Here is a 17,179-nt window from a genome sequence, read left to right as displayed (position 1 = left end):
GACTACATTTTGAGTGATACATTTATTTGCATATTCATTGATTCAGCAAACTTTTAATGGGTACTGAGGGAGGTAGGCCCAAGGTATGTGCTGGGTACAGAGGCTGAGAAAACACGGGACAGAGTGGTGGAAGATGGGCCTGGGACTGTGAAACAAACAGAAAGCACCAGCCCTGTTTGATCCTTCTAGAAGGATTTTTTGTGGTGTCCCAATGATACCTTTCATTGATAATGGTTACCATTTTTTCACTGAGCACCTCCTAAGTGCTGTGCTGAATAGCGGTGTTACTGCTAGTTGCAGCAATCCTGCATGGTAGGTGTTTTCTCTATTTACACACAGGAAGAGAAGCTCTGAGTGCCCAGCTTGTCATATACGATGCTTGGGTTTGTGCAAGCATTGATCTCAATGGCCTGGTAATTATAAAAGCTGACGAACAGGTGAAATCAAGAACTTCTCCACCCCAACCCCTGAGGACAATACCATCTCCAAATGCCTTGGGACCACTCTGGCCTCTGGTATTGTGGGACAGCTCTGTCCGGTCTGTGCAGGTGATTTATGTCTGTCTGCTTTTCAGAGAGGCTAGAGTTTATTGCCTTGCTGGGCAGAACTGCAGCTGGGGCCTGCCCTGTCCCATCCCCATCTCCCCGAAAGCAAAGATTTCCAATTACTGTTCTGTAGAAAATGTCAAAAGTATTATTCAACTATTCATTATCCCAGGTTTTGTAATTTTTCATATGTTTTTACTCTTATCTGCCAGCACTTGAAAAAGACCAGCTTTTTCCTCTTAAGAGAGCTTAATTTGCAGAGCTGTGCAGTCTTCCTATTATGTTCTTATCATCCTCTCCCTGTGGTAGGCAGAATGACAAGGATGACAAAAAAAGAACCAAAAATATTTGAAGGCCTTCCTGAAAATCCACCGGAATGAAGGATCCCAAAAGCCTGAGGCTCCGTTCTTCGAGTGACCTGGACGGGGGCCAAGGGCGGCTGGCATTAGCTCTCACAGTCCACTCGGCAGGAGCTCGTGGCTAGTGCTCATGGGAGCAAAACCACCACCCCAGGGCCACGGGATTTCCCCCAGGGGCTTAACTGGGGGATTAAGCAGCTCTGAGGTGCCAAGAGGTCCCCTCTCCCCGAAATCCTCATACCAGTGCTAAATTACCTTTGGTATCCCAAGGGCCAGAGGCTAAGGGTAGCTCGGGGTGAGTGGTTAGCTCTTCTCCCATCTCCTCTGGCCCCTCCGCCCCATTCTTTGATAAGACAATTGACATTTTTCTCTTTGCTATGTAAAGTGCTATGCAGAGGCAACTTCACGTCCCCTAGCTCGCTCTGTTCTACCTAGATGGCGCCCTAAGCCCCGCCTGTATGGAGATTCGGAGCAGCCATCTCCCTGGATGCCTTCCTCCCACGATCCCCAGGTTTCTGAAGCGGGCGCACCAGGACTCCTGGCTCACCCAGAGAGACGCCTTGCCCGCGGCGGGGCTCGCTCGGGGAAATCCCCGCCCACCTTGTTATTCCTGCAGGGGAATCCCCGCCCCCCGTCCCTGTCACTCCGGGAAGGGAGTTCCCGCCCCTCGAATCAACCAGAGGGAGGGAATCCCCGCCCATCCTGGAGGCTCGGCGGATCCCCTGCGCAGCGCGGCGAGGAGCGCACCCCAGCGCTGGTGCGTGCCGGCCCCGGGCAGCGGGACGCGGCGGGGCGGCGGCTGCAGGCAGCGGAGGAGCCGCAGGCCGAGCCGAAGGCACCGGGATTGCGCCTCCCGCGGCTGCCGGCGAACCGCGGCTCTGCAGCTCGGGGCAGGCGCGGCGGCGGCACCGGTGGTGGCCGCGGTGGCGGCAGCTGCGCGGGGACCCGCCGGGCGGCGCCTGGGTCTGGACGCGCGAGGAAGCCGCAGGAGCCTCGGCCGAGCTGCGAGCAGGTGAAGCGACCGTCCCGCTGCAGCCAGGACGCGCGGCTCCGGGTGGGCAGGGGATGGGGGAGGCCCGGCACCCCCGAGACCGTGTGTGCCCAGGAAAGTTTAGCGACAAATCCGGGTGCGGGAATCCCAGCCTTGGCAGGGCGGGGAGTGAGGACGCCGAACCGGGGTCCCACGTTGGGCGGCGCAAACTCCTCTAGCATCCGGCCGGGGACGGGGAGGGCGCAGCGCAGGGGAGGGGGCTAGACAGAGCGGGACCGAGACAGCGGGACAACCGGAGACGCACTGCCGGGGGTACTCAGGACAGGGCCGGAGCTCCTACCCGGGCGCGCATCCCGGGTCCCCATCCCTGGGCCGTCTTCTGGTCCCCTCCTCCGACAGGAGCGGAGGTACTCAGGTACTCCGGCCTCAGGTAATGTCTTGGCGACCATCCTCCCTCGGGCTTGTTTCATCTCTCAACCCCCGCCTCTTTGCCCAGATGAGACGTTAGACGCGGGGCGAGGGAGTGCAGGGGGCGCCCAAAGATCAAGGGCATCTTAGGGCCGTTTACTGGTGTCTGCCGGGGAGATGGGGGAACATAGTGATAGGGAAATCTTGCTCTCTCTCTGAAGTCGAGTTTCTCCTAAAATCTGGTTTCCCTCTCCCTTTCTTCCTCTCTCCCTCCCTCGGGTTTGCGTTTGTGTTTTAAGTCTTTGAGGTGCCTGTGGTCTCCGCTATTTGGAAAATCCATTAAAGCGCAAGGCTGAATTCAGCAGCAGGAGGGTCCAGGACCCCTAGCAGGAGTTTGCCAGAAGCTGTCCTCGGCAGCCCAAATCTATGCAGAGACCTTGATAAGGGACACTGGAGTGGGAAGAGGACAAGGTCTGGCATGGGCTGGTGGCAGAGACTGGAATGGCAGGCACGAGGGCATTCCAGAGCTCTAGACCTGCCCTGGGACTGGCCGTTGGGCAGTGTTGGGGGAATGGAGCTGAGTCTGAGTCTGTCCCCTGCAGCTGGCCCAACCTCTTGCCTCCACCAAAGGTAGGGTAGGTGGATATGTTTGCCTTGACAAATCGCAATGAAACTACTGGAAGTGGTGGCTGAATGGCTGCAGTAAGTGATGCCCTGATCTGTCCTTGCAGAGAGACCTCCTGGACCTTCAGGGACTGTTCTCCAGTGGGGTCTCCTACACTGGAGGGCTTTAGGGGCCTGGCATCTCTACTGGGCCAGCTTTTGTGGGTTGTGACTTCTGGGTGGCGGCCAGATAGGTACAGGTTGGCAGGTGTGAGGTGGGAGTGCTGCTTGTGGGGGCAGAAGACAATGTCTCAGAACACACCCCTGGCTGTAGGTGGTGGTTCTGGCTTCATCAATTCCTTCTTCCATTAGGATGGGCCCAGAGCTGCTGCTCCTATAATAACCATCTAGTTGTGTGAGTGAGTGAGTGTGTGTGTTGCGGGGGTTAGGTGTAGGAGTAGGGGGGTGGCAGGCGCTAGGAGAGGAAGAATCAGAACCATGTAAAGTATATAAATGCACCTACCTTGACATAGTTAATATGCTCCTGGAAAAATATTGAATTATACTTTAAATCTATCGCTGAAATTGATTTTGCATGCACTTTATGGCAGTTTACTATTTAAGGAAACTTATGATAATTTCTCTATTCATTTCAATCATTTTATTTTTGGAATACCTGTGGTTTGCTGTGCTGGGGGCTGAGGAGGCTTGGAGGTTCCGGGATATGCTTAGATGAAAGATGGTCCCTCGCTGCTGTCAGTTTGTCAGTTTCCGTCCAGCAGGAGAAGGGAGAGAAGCCTGCTAAGCACTATGGTGCAGACCAGTGCACATGTTGCATGTAGTGGATGCCATGTGTTTATTGGATGAAGGAGTGAAGAGATGATTAAGTGAGTAAAGTACCTGAAGAGTGGTCCAAATAAAACATTTTGGGAGTATGGAGGAAAAAGAAGTCACTTTTGCCAGAGAAGATCTGAAAGGCTTTGTGGAGGAGCTCTTAGGTAGAAGTTGAGAGGTTGATCCTGAGTTAGGACTCAGTGCTAAGGACTCAGAGGAACTAAGGACTCAGAGGAACTTAGTTCTCCAGATAGTAGGGAGATGTGTGGGATTTTTTTTTTTTTTTTTTTTTTGAGACTGGGTCTCATTGTTGCCCAGACTCAAACAATCCTCCCACCTCAGCCTCCCGAGTAGCTGGGATCACAGGTGTGTGTTACCACACCCAGATAATTTTTGTGTTTTTTGTGGAGATGGGGTTTCACCATGTTGCTTATGCTGCTCTCGAACTCCTGGGCTCACGTGATCCTGGTGTCTTGGTCTCCCAATGTGCTGGAATTACAGGCGTGAGCCACTGCGCCCAACGTGGACCCTCATTCTGCTCCTACACAACCCTTTAGCACACTCACCATGCTGCCCTGGGTGTGTTTCTTTAGGGCCTTATTTTATTCATACCCAGATAAGGCCTGGAACAGTTGCTAATCAACTTCCTCAGGTTAGACAGGAAAAGAGGCAGAGGGAACACCCCAGACCCCACTGCCCGGGCTGATCATACTGTAGGGTGTTGTGGAAACCCTCTCCCAGAGGCTCCAGGCCTGGTGAGCTGAACAAGATAACACAGAGCTGTGGATACTCCCTTGCCTTTGATCATGTGGGCCTAAGTGACTCAGACCATGGTGGTGGGGGCATCTCTGTTGGAAGATGGCTCCACATCTCTCCTACTGCACCATCCACAAAGGGACAAATTCCAAAGCTGAATCCACAAAAGGTCAGGAGCAAATCCAAAGAGAGGCTGAATCTCTTTAAGAAGACAGACTTAGAGACTCAAGTTTTCAGCCTCTTTCTTCTGCCCTCAGACACATTCCCACAGCACCAGGGAGGATGCTGAGGTCAGAGTTGAGTTTCAAGGACAGGAAAAGCTAGGCAGGCAAGCCCATGAGAGAGGTTAGCAGACAAGTGAAGAGGCAGGGATGTCTCAGAGGCGCCCATCCCCCGAAGGATGATAGGAAAAGGCCACTGATAGAACAGTGTCTGCAAGGGGTGTTCATGAAGCCAGGCTGCAAGGGAAGAAGGAGACAATGATTGCCAAGACAGTGAAACTGCAGGTCTAGACACTGGATCCAGAAGTGTGCTGTTTGAAAGTAATCCACAGAGTATTTTGAGGAGATTGTAGCATTGGAGAGGGTTTATTCATGAGAGTCCCTCCATTCTCCCTCCCAGGCATGTTTGGTAAACAAGAGATGTGGGAGAGAGTAGAGAAGCTAGATCAGGGGTGTTTGGGCTGGAAGAGGTGAGCAAGTGCAGGGAAAGAACAATACTGGCATCTGCCTTCCCTGGAAGGCCAGAGGGAAGCAGAGGTTGGTGAGGCCCTGCTGGAGAGAATGAGGAAAACAGGGGAGGCATTTGCTGAGACCTGGGGTCACTTCGTGAAGCTGGGGGCTGGAGGAAAGGGCTGCAGTACTGCTGCCTGCCAGGGGAAGCAAACCTGGCACCTGGCACCAGTGGAGGCAGCCAGGAGGGAAAGGAAGGACTCCTGAGTTGGGGTCAGAGGCTTTGGCTGGAATCCTAGCTGTGCAGAGAACTTCCTGCTGGGCCAGATGATTAGAAATTTTGAAGCCTCCATTCGCTCATGTGTAAAAGTGGTGCAGTCGCTACTTCACAGGGTTGTTCTTAGGAGGAATCAAAAGAGGTACAAAGGTGTGTTTGGAAGGCCCTCCGTGACAGCATCTGCTGTATAGGGGGTACTTTTGAATAGTGTGTCCAGAAATGCATAAACCTCTCACCAAAGTCAGTGAGAGCCCAGTTGAATGCAGAAGGCAGGAGTTTTTTGTTTTTTTTTTTTTTTTTGAGACGGAGTCTTGCTCTGTCACCCAGGCTGGAGTGCAGTGGCCCGATCTTGGCTCACTGCAAGCTCCGCCTCCCGGGTTCACACCATTCTCCTGCCTCAGCCTCTCCGAGTAGCTGGGACTACAGGCGCCCGCCACCACGCCCGGCTAATTTTTTTGTATTTTTAGTAGAGACGGGGTTTCACTGTGGTCTCGATCTCCTGACCTCGTGATCCGCCCGCCTCGGCCTCCCAAAGTGCTGGGATTACAAGCGTGAGCCACTGCGCCCGGCAAGAGTTTTTAGCAGACTTGCCTGAAGCTTTCTTTCAGCTGTGGATGAAAAGCTTTGGACTACTCTGAGCAGTTGGGTCTCCCTGTTCGCACCTTGACAAATCCTTCAAGATTTCTGCCTTTTAATCCCTTGGCTTGTTGCAGTGCTGCGTCTAAATTTAATGTCCCTCTCTTATGCAAAGATCCAGTTACCAGGTGCAAGGCAGGGAGAGGCTGGACAGTCTCCTCTGTCCTCCATGGTTTGGAAGGAGATCATGCACTCACTCTAGGTAATGCCTGCATTTGAGAAAGCTGAGGCCCAGAAAAACAGAGACCTTGCCCCATTAGACAACCAGAACTAGAGTCACAGAACACAGTTGCTTGATCTGGGGAACTCTTGTCTTTCGATAGCAGTGGTGTTGGCCAAGATGCAGGTGGCTGAGGAAGAATTAAAAATCTGCAATCCCCCTTGGTTTTATTAATGGGTCTTTGATTATAGTTGAAAAGATGAAAAAATAGTCTCATTTATTACTGAAGAGGGAAAGAAAAAGAGCAATTGACTTACTAAACACTAAATAGATATGTGCCAAATTAAATGAAGTTGGGGAAAATGTGAATAATTTTTTTTTTTTTTTTTTGAGACAGGGTCTCACTCTGTCGCCCAGGCTGCAGTGGCATGACCACGGCTCATAGCAGCCTTGACCTCCCGGGCTCCAGTGATCCTTCCACCTCAGCCTCCCAAGTAGCTGGGAAGCTGGGACTACAGACACTCACCACTGCACCTGGCTAATTTATTATTTTTAAAAAATTTTTTTTAGAGATGGGGTTTTACCATGTTGCCCAGGCTGGTATCAAACTCCTGGGCTCAAGCGATCCACCCACCTCAGCCTCCCAAAGTGCTGGGATTATAGGCATTGAAGAATATTTTTTAAGGAAATTGAAGTATAGAATTATCTGGAAAATTTTCTCAAATTATTTGTTATTTTCCAACCGGATGGTCTATGTCTAGATTTGGACCTATGCATAGGTTGCATATAAAAGGATAGATCTTTTTATGGTATCTAGAAATTTGACAATCTTGATCTCCTATTATCCATACTTTAGAAATAGAGAAAAGATGGAATTGGAAAAGAATACATTTCCCGTGGGTTCTGGTGGGGGTGTTTGAAGCCAGGTAGGTCATCTGATTCAGTCTGATTGTCTGAGAGCTAAAGAGTTCTGCGTTCTATTTACAAATGTGTTCAAGAAGACACTGGGAGCATTTACAGTTTGAAAACTTAATAGTTGAAGAGGCCTTTTGTGGTCTGATAAGGCGGCTGAGCCGAGAGATGGTTTGTTAAAACACTAAGCATGCGGAGAAGACACATTTGTCTTTTAAGCCTCTCCAGCTCCAGGAAGAGGCCTACCCCTGGCCGTGGCCTCTCTCCAATGCCAGTAGTGTATTCACCCCACACTCTTGATGGGGCCAGAAAACAGTCTCCATTCTGAGAGTTCTGGCTGCTCCATGCATGCATTCCCTACCAGAAAGCGTTCTGAGTGAATAGTGAGTGGTCTATGAACTTCCAGAAAATCAGAAACTTAAGATTCACAACTCTCTTTATGAAGCCATTGAATGAAACCAGATAGCACTGAACACCTGGCTGACAAAGTTATTCTTGGATTATTTGTTTTTGTATATATAGTGTTTCTGGGGCTCATCAAGCCCTCTAGGAGGCGTGAAGAGGTTTTGGAGAAGCAGCATTGGGGGAATCGACTTCACAGCGTAGAGGATTAATTTTTCACACACAATTGTTGCAAGCTCTGAATGAAATAATAGCAAGGAGATGGGGGAAGTTTTGTTGTCTTTTAAGTCTAAGAAGCAGCCTGAAATGCCTAGATATCCACAGGAGGATTTAAAAAATCATAAATTCTTAAGGATCTGCAAGTCCTTGAAAGGGCATTATCCAATCTCTTGCCTTCAGGGAGGAATAAACTTAGCTCATTCCAGTTAAGGATCTATGGTTTTAACAGCTTCTTGAGGAAGGGGCGTCCATGGCATATTTGGCCCTTAACACAGTGATGCCCTAGACTGGTTCTTTGAGGTGTTTTAGCAGAAGTCGAAATGGATTTCAGAGGGGTTACTCTTGGTCTCTTTTTTTTTTTTTTGAGACGGAGTCTTGCTCTGTTGCCCTGGTTGGAGTGCAGTGGCATGATCTCGGCCCACTGCAACCTCTGTCTCCCAGGTTCAAGCGATTCTCCTCCCGCAGCCTCCTGAGTAGCTGGGACTACAGGTGCGCACCACCACGCCCAGCTAATTTTTGTATTTTTAGTAGAGACGTGGTTTCACCATGTTGGCCAGGATGGTCTCCATCTCTTGATCTTGTGATCCGCCTGCCTTGGCCTCCCAAAGTGCTAGGATTACAGGCATGAGCCACTGTGCCCGGCCGGTCTCATTTTTATCAACACTTGGACACCTCTAGTACTTGGCTTTGCAAGCCGTAGACTTTATCATCCAAGTTAACACAACAGACCCTGTCGTCCTGGCCTCAGGACAGCCGTCATCCTGCTTGGCTAAAAATAAAGACAGCACTCATATACTGTAGAATTAGAATTCCTACCATGAGCGGGGGCACGCTTTGTGCTGTGGCTACCCCAAAGTCAATTCCCTGGCTGGGACCTGCCAGCTCAGGCAGTGGGAGTTGTACTGGGAGGAGGGTGGGAGAGATGGTAAGTTTGGATCTCAGTGTACTCAGCAAGGGGAAGGGGGTGGGGAACTGGGCTGCCTTACGTGGGAGGCCTCTGGGCATCCCCAGGCAGCTGGTGGGAGGAGAGAGGGTGCCAGGGAGCTTTGCAGTGCGGGGGGCCTTCTCACTACTGTCACTCCTAGGGAGATCTCAGGATACCCAGGGGGAACAAAATAAACACTAACTCTTTTGTCCCTTTCACCGAAGGCCAGCATGTTTCCGATGCCTGTCTAAGGTGAACCTGGCTTGTCCTGTTTACACGTCCTGGGATGTTACTGTAATTCCAATATTCCAGAAGACTCTGTTTCTGGAGAGTGGAGAGGCAAGTGTATTTTGGGGTAGCCATAATATCTTGGGTTAGTGGGTACAAGTTTGAACACCCAGTAATGCCCCTTACCCCTGAGGAATTCCAGGGACTGAGCCACCAGAAATGTCTTCAGGAACCTGACCCTTCCATGTCATGAACACTAAGTAGCTCCTGACACTGCTTATGTTTGCATGCAAGTGATCAAATGGAATCATACACTCCCTCCAAGAGCACCAAGGTTTCTTTTTCTTTTTCTGTTTAATAAAGCAAGATGTCCATAACTCTACATTTTTGTGTGTTGGCCAATGGACACTTACAAAATGTCTGATTTCAGCTGTGTTTTCAGTTGGACACCCCCCACCACCCGCCCAACACCCTCTTTCTGGCACAGTGTGTTTTATGGAGATTTGGGTAAAACTAGATTGTGCTATATGGGTCTCCTGATGAAGAGAATTCACTTCCAAGGCTAAAGCAGCCATGCAAATATTATTACAAAACCACTCAGCATACAAAATTGGCATAGCTTTCCTCCACGGTTTGCCACTGCCCACTCTCCACTCCTACCGCGCCCTGGCCACCTTAATTCCCAGTATCATTAGGCTGAAAGAAGGGACAGCTGTCTCCAGAAAATGTGCTCCAAGTGTCCTCATCAGCGTGGATTCCCAAGAGAGAGAAGGCAGTGAGATGGCATGAGGAGACGAAGGTACTGGAAAGAATTGCATTAACCCCTCTCTGGACTTACTGCTCGTCTTTAAAAACCTAAGCAGATGTCAGGCTTATTGATTGCTTTATCGGTGGCAGCTGTGGAGCTGCAGGCCACTATTTTTGGCACCTGGGAGATGCACACGGCCCCTGAGCACACTTCCCGCCTTCTGATCCCTCACCTGCTCAGCTTCCCAGGCTCCATCTTTATCTTGAGGATCTCTGAAGACTGCCTCTTCCCCCGTACTCTTCAGGATCCAGTACAGTGCCTAGTATGTGGGTAAAAATTAAAATTATTTCAATGTTCACTATTTGGCAGGCACTGTTCTAGACACTTGCCACATACAGCTCATTGAGTTCTCATAATCTGATGAGGTACATACAGTTATTACCCCATGTTCGTTTCCTGGGGCTGCCGTCAGAAATTAGCACAAACTTGTTGTCTTAAAACAACTGAAATTTATCCTCTCACAGTATCCTCTTCACAGGTCCGAAGTCTGAAATCAAGGTGTTGACAGGGCCACGCTCCTTCTGGAAGCTCTAGGGAGAATCCTTCCCTGCCTCTTGCAGCTTCTGGGAGCTGTGGACATTCCTTGCACTGCTTCAGCCCGGTCTGTGCCTTTGTCTTCACATTGCTTTGTCTGTGTGTCTGTGTCTTCTCCTCTCTCGTCTGCATGTCTCTACTTTGTGTATCTCATTTATAAGGACATTTGTCATTGGAGTTAGGGCTACCCAAATAATTCAGGATGATTCCAACTTGAGATTTGTAATTTAATTACATCTGCAGAGACACTTTTGCCAAATAAGGACACATTTGCAGGTTTTGGGATGTGGGTATATCTTTTGGGGAGCTACTGTTCAACACAGTACAACCCCTTTCGTGATGGAAAAATGGTGATACATTGTGGTTATGCGAATTCTCTGAGGTTACACAGCCAGGAGTTGGTAGAATTGGAATTTACATACAGCAGCCTGGCTGCTTATGAGCTTGCCTAGAGCTTGCATACGGACCACTACTCTCTCTTGCCTTTTAGTAAAGGTGCTCCGTGATTGTTCACGGTATGAATGGGTGGCAGCATGGGTGGGGAAATAGATGAATAAAAAGATGCTGATAACAATAGTTGGCCAACATTCTCCTTCTCAATGTATTGAAAATAATAACAACAACTGATATTCATTGTTGTTTCATGCTCTTGACCTGGGCTCATCCTTGGATCCTCTTTTTTGGCTATTCTAGGGAGAGCTCAACTATCTCAAGGCATTGCCTACCATCTATGCGCTTCTGCCTTCCAAATTTATGTCCGTAGCCTTGATTTCTCTGCTGTGTTCCAGACTCATGTGCCCCACTGCCCCCTTACCATTCCAGTGGGGGCATTATAGGGATCTCTAACCTAACACAACAAAATGCAATCCTTGATATGTCTCTTTCAAGCTAGTTCTGTCCTTCTCCTCCTCCCATCTCAGTAAATGGCACCACCATCCACCCAAAGGCTCATCCCCAAAACTAGAAACCACCCTTCATTCTCTTTTCCTGACATTCTGTATCCAAATCTAGGAGTAAGTCCTGTTGGCCCCACCTCCAGCCTCCACCCTGTTCTCCTGCCTCCACGGCAGCCACCCTTGTTAAAATCACTGCCATCTCACCCCGGACCCATGCTGCAGTCATCTTCTAACTGGGCCACCTGAGGACACTCTTGACCCCAGTCCTTTTCCTCCGAGCAGCCAGAGGGGTCTTTTATTTTTTTAAGACTTTTTTTTTGATATAGCAATTTTAGGCTCACGGCCAAATTGAGAGGACAGTACAGAGATTTCCTGTATACCTCTTGCCCCTACACATGCAGAGCCTCCGCTCTCATCAACGTCCTTCACCACATGGTGCATTTGTTACAGTCGATGAACCTGTGTTGGAACATCGTTATCCCTCGAGTCCACAGTTTACCTTAGGGTTCACTCTTACATTCTATGGGTTTGGATAAATGTATAATGTCATGTATCCACCATTATATTATAATACAGAGTAGTTTCACTGGCCTAAAAATCTGTGCTCTGCCTCCTATTCATCCCTCCTGCCCCCCTAACCCAGAGGGTTTTTTTGTTTTTTTTTAAAGATGGGGTCTCACTGTGTCACGCAGGCTGGTCTCAAACTCCTGAGCCCAAGCGGTCCACCCGCTTTGGCCTCCCAGAGTTCTGGGATTACAGACATAAGCCACTGTGCCCGGCCAGAGGGGTCTTTTAAAAACACAAGTCATATCACTCCCTGGCTTAAAATTGGACATTTCTCGTTGCCATTTCAGTGTGATTCAGGCTCCTTGCCCCAGTCCACCTCTCCTATGACTCCTTCTCTTACCACTCATTGCCCTCACTCCATGCCTGACACGCTGTACTTCTTTCAGTTTTGGAACACACCAAGTTCTGTCCCATATCAGGGCTCTTCTTCTGCTTGGAAACATCTTCCCCCAGATCTTCACAAGAACATATGATCTAACAGGAAACAGGACCACCCCCAGGTACTCTATCACATGACTCCTGTTTGAAATAAAATCTTTGATTTATTCATTTATTATCTGTCTTAGCTGTTGGATCATACGCTCCATTAAAGCAAAGAACTAGTTTGTGTTTCTCACATGCTGAAAATAGTTCCTATTTCTGCCTTTCCTTTAAGGGTTCAAGGAAGAGGGTTTAAAATATCAAGACTCGGCTGGGTGCGGCAGCGCATGCCTGTAATCCCAGCACTCTGGGAGGCCGAGGCAGGCAGATCACGAGGTCAGGAGTTCAAGACCAGACCAGCCTGGCCAATATGGTGAAACCGCGTCTCTACTAAAAATATAAAAATTAGCCAGGCATGGTGGCGCGTGCCTATAGTCCCAGCTACTCAGGAGGCTGAGGCAGGAGAATCGCATGAACTCGGGAGGCAGAGGTTGCAGTAAGCCGAGAGCACACCACTGCACTCCAGCCTGGGCAACAGAGTGAGACTCCATCTCAAAAAAAAAAAAATTAAGTCTCAGGGCAAATTGGAAAAAATCTTGAGCCTCAAAGTAGAGAAAGAGAAATGATCTTCTTAGTGTCTCAAGATTAAGTCCCAGGCCAACTAGAGAAATAGTACATTGGGAATTTGAGTGAGTATATTTCTTCCCTCTGTTAACAATCTGTGTCCTGGGTTTATGAGCAGGAAAACGAATTATCCAATAGACACTCAATAAATTTCTGTTGAACAAGTCAAGCACTTAAAGCATTTCAGGCACTGTTCCCAGTTATCCTTATTTTTCAGATGAGGAAACATAGGCTTGGAAAGGCTAAGTGACTTGACTGAGGTTACATATCTATTAAGAGCTGGAGCAAGAATTTGCATCCAGATCTCTCTGTCTACTAAGCCCCTATTCCCAACCACTATTCCATACAGAATCTCTGAGAAGCAGGAACTGCCTGGGATCCCTAAAGTCTCTACAGAGCCCTGAGTTTACTAATTCATTTTCCTGCTCATAAACCCAGGACACAGATTGTTAACACACAGGGAAGAAATATACTCACCCAGATTCCCAGTGTACTACTTCTCTGAAAAGTTGGCCTGGGACTTAATCTTGAGAAGCTAAGAAGTTCATTTCTCTTTTTCTCCGCTTTAGGAGTTTCAGGCTCAAGACTTTTTCTGATCTTCCTTGCAACTTGATGGTTTAAACCCTCTTCTTTGAACCCTTAAAGGGAAGGCAGAAATGACCAGGTTGAGTCCTTATATGCAAAGGTAGAATTTTTCTGTAATCAGAAAAAGCTCTGAGGTCTTCCTCCTCCTGGTTTTCCTTACACATGAACACTTTTATGTCGTTTGGTCTTTTCGGCTTCCACGTTTCTTCCTAGCTGGGGAGAGCCCTAGGGTGACAGCATGGACTCCATTTTCAGATTGGCTGTTAGCAAGAACCTCTCCATTGAGTCTTGCTAAAAGAGTGGTCCATTTCTTGGTCACTAGCTTTGAGCCAGTCATGAAAGAAGACAAAGGACAGGTTCTTGCCAGGTGTAGGGCTCAAAGTTTGCAGACTAGGGAGAATGAGAAATCACCTATTCATTTCTTTCTCTGTTGTTGGACCTCCTTTTAAAAATAACTTCCATCTTGAGAATTACATCAGCATCCCGTAAGTAAACATTGGACAAAAAACTACTATTTCGGGCAGATAGTAATTGTGAGAATGTCCAAGACCCATAACTGTAGGTTGGGCTTTTATTCATAGAAAGGTCTATAGTGGCTGATTTTTAGTGTATCTAGCAAATATAGTTGCTCTCCTGCAGAAAGGTAGAACTCTGGCCATTTGATACATCATGCATTTCACCTCTGCTGTCATAAGTGGGATTTGCTATGGTAACCAGAACTTTGCCCGAGAATTGTGCATGTAAGGTGTCACTCATTGGTAGTACTCTTTATTTTTAGCATAAACCAAAGAGGAGCTGCTCATTGTTCCTGCTAACATGCAGGTGGGTAGTCACAGTGGAGCCTAGGAAGAATTGTATGTGCTGTTCTCATGGGGAATGTCACCACCCACCACAGTGCTCATTTGTTGGAGCAAGATGTGCTTCTGGATTTCCATTGGTTAAAATCTGTGCTGAAAGTTGTACACTAGGATAGTTGGACTTGCTTTATTTATTTATTTATTTATTTATTTGAGACAAGTTCTCCCTCTGTTGCCCAGGCTGGAGTGCAGTGGCATGATCTCGGCTCACTGCAGCCTCAACCTCCGAGGCTCAAGTGATTCTCCCACCTCAGCCTCCCGAGTAGGTGGGACTATAGTATGCACCACCATGCCTGGCTAGTTTTTTTGTTTGTTTGTTTTTGTTTGTTTGTTTGTTTTGAGATGGTGTCTTGCTCTGTCACTCAGCTGGAGTGTAGTGATGCAATCTTGGCTCACTGGAACTTCCACCTCCTGGGTTCAAGCAGTTTTCCTGTCTCAGCCTCCTGAATAGCTGGGATTACAGGCGCACACCACCATGCCTGGCTAATTTTTCTATTTTTTTTTTTTTTTTTAGTAGAGACAGGGTTTCACCATGTTGGCCAGGCTGGTCTCGAACCCCTGACCTTGTGATCTGCTCACCTTGGCCTGCCAAGATGTTAGGATAATAGGCATGAGCCACTGCGTCTGGCCTGGGTTTTTTGTGGTTTTGTTTTGTTTTGTTTTGTTTTTTAGAGACAATGTCTTGCCATGTTACCCAGGCTGGTCTTGAACTCCTGAGCTCAAGTGATCCTTCTGCCTTGGCTTCCCAAAGTGACAGGATTACAGGTGTGAGCCACCGCCCTGGGCCTGGACTTGATATTTTAAATAACTCTTTCTCAACTGCTCTTCCCCGTGATCTTCATCTTGGCACAGCATGTAAGGTTTGCTGGCGGTCCTGCAGATAGGAGGTGGGTCCTTTCCATAAAGCCACTGAAAACTATGAAAGCTCAGCAAACATTTGAAGGAGGTAGTATTATCTTCTCAACATGACACTCATTTCTTTCCGAGTGCTTATACTTTGTCCTCACTGCCCCCAAATCAACTTTTTTCCTTTTTTCATCCAACTAATGTTTATTTAGCACATGCCACATAGAGAAAAGATATATATACTTCGTATTCTCAGTACAGGGAATAAAAATAAAATTCAGTTTGCCTTGAATTATCAATTGCATCAAATTGTTTGGCTGTCTTCCGGACCAGAGGGGGGAAAAATGGTGAAAACATTGCTTCAAGAACACAGTGGCGAGGCACAGTGGCTCACGCCTGTAATCCCAGCACTTTGGGAGGCCGAGGCAGGCGGATTACTTGAGGTCAGGAGTTCGAGACCAGCCTGGCCAACATGGTGAAACCCCACCTCTGCTAAAAATACAAAAAATTAGCTGGGCATGGTGGTACACGCCTGTAGTCTCAGCTACTTGGGAGGCTGAGGTGGGAGAATCGCTTGAACCTTGGAGGCGGAGGTTTCAGTGAGCCGAGATCGTGCCATTGAATGCCACCCTGGGTGACAGAGTGAGACTTTGTCTCAAAAAAAGACCAAAAAACTACCAAACAAAAAAACACAGTGAGCCTCCTGAACCTCACGTTTGCTGGTGACTTGGAACTGGCTGGGATCTCCCTTGGCATATTTGCTGATAGATATGTATACCTAGGACTGAGTGAATCTGGAGCCATGTAACACTACTCCATCACCTGTGAGTTCGGTTGAGGATGCAAACTAGTCCAAAGTGAAGCTGCAGTTCTTTTATCAGTTGATATCAGCTGTGGGGCAGAAACACTAGACTGGAAGGTTCTTCGAAGCATAGACTATATCCTGTTTGATGCTATGACTCAAGTACCTAGTGCAGTGCCTGTACTATAATAGGCCCTTCATGAAGGTTTTTTAATCGGTGAGATTAGCATCAGATTGGCACGCCTGGGTGGGAGAGAAGAACCTGGGCTATACGTCAAGTCCGACTTATAAGGAATCCATGAAGATCCCCATAGTCTGAAATAGTCCTGCCCGTCAAAAACATGTAATCTAATGTGAGAGAGAGGACCTCTGAGGCAGCGCTAGTTATGACTTAGGATGTATGGGAAGATGAATCTTCTGATAAAAGCATCTTAAGAATTATCCTAATGTCACCAATTTTCTTTTCAAATGGAAAGATTTCACTTTACACACTGATCATTTTAGATAATTTCATAAATTATCTAAAGAATATCACACTTGTGCAGCCCAATTCATTCATTCAGTAAATCAGATCTTTATTTGACACCTACTATGTGCTAGACCCTTAGATTCTAGTAGAGAAGACAGACATTCAATATATGTTTTTTGTTTGTTGGAGACAGAGTCTGGCTCTGTCACTCAGGCTGGAGTGCAGTGGCGCGATCTCAGCTCACTGCAACCTCCACCTCCCGGGTTCAAGCGATTCTCCTGCCTCAGCCTCCCGAGTAGCTGGGACTACAGGCGCCCGCCACCACGCCCAGCTAATTTTTTGTATTTTTAGTAGAGATGGAGTTTCGCTGTGTTAGCCAGTATGGTCTCGATCTCCTGACCTTGTGATCCACCCGCGTCAGCCTCCAAAGTGCTGGGATTACAGGTGTGAGCCACCACGCCCGGCCCCAATATCTGTTTTAAGCTGAGTCCAGAACGTGACCCCATAGAGAAGTGGTTCTCCACCCCAATGCATGTTAGAAACTGCTCCTATCGTTGTGAATGACATCCATGCCAAGGATCAATTCTGAGCCTTTTACTTGATCCCTCAAAGCATTTGAAACACACACAGGTCATTCCTCCCGTAGCCTTGAAACGTTCCTTACCTTGGCTCTCTGGATACCACACTCTTCAGGTGTTCCTCCTGGTGCCGCAGGAGCATTCCTTCCTGGGTTTCTAGGCTGCCTCCTCTTCCTCCTGACCTCTTAATAATGCTGGAGGGCTCAGGACTCAGTGGTTGCACTTCCTGTCTTTTCTCTCTGTGATTCCTGTCTGCGATGTCTGTCA

General features: G+C 48.2%; 1 protein-coding gene across 2 annotated transcripts in view; it reads left to right on the top strand.

Moving 5' to 3' along the window:
* Positions 1-1,664: 1,664 nt before the first annotated feature.
* PDZD2 (PDZ domain containing 2) overlaps positions 1,665-17,179 on the top strand; it is a 483,697-nt gene continuing 468,182 nt past the window's right edge. For both annotated transcript variants that reach the window (XM_055245678.2, XM_055245675.2), the window contains exon 1: positions 1,665-1,916. The gene's annotated coding sequence lies outside the window, so the exon portion shown is untranslated. The remainder of the gene's footprint in view (positions 1,917-17,179) is intronic.

This window comes from Symphalangus syndactylus, chromosome 16 (genome assembly GCF_028878055.3).
Source record: "Symphalangus syndactylus isolate Jambi chromosome 16, NHGRI_mSymSyn1-v2.1_pri, whole genome shotgun sequence".
Classification (NCBI taxonomy): Eukaryota; Metazoa; Chordata; class Mammalia; order Primates; family Hylobatidae; genus Symphalangus; species Symphalangus syndactylus.
The sequence above is the reverse complement of the archived record's forward strand: the minus strand, read 5'-3'. Positions and strand labels throughout refer to the sequence as shown.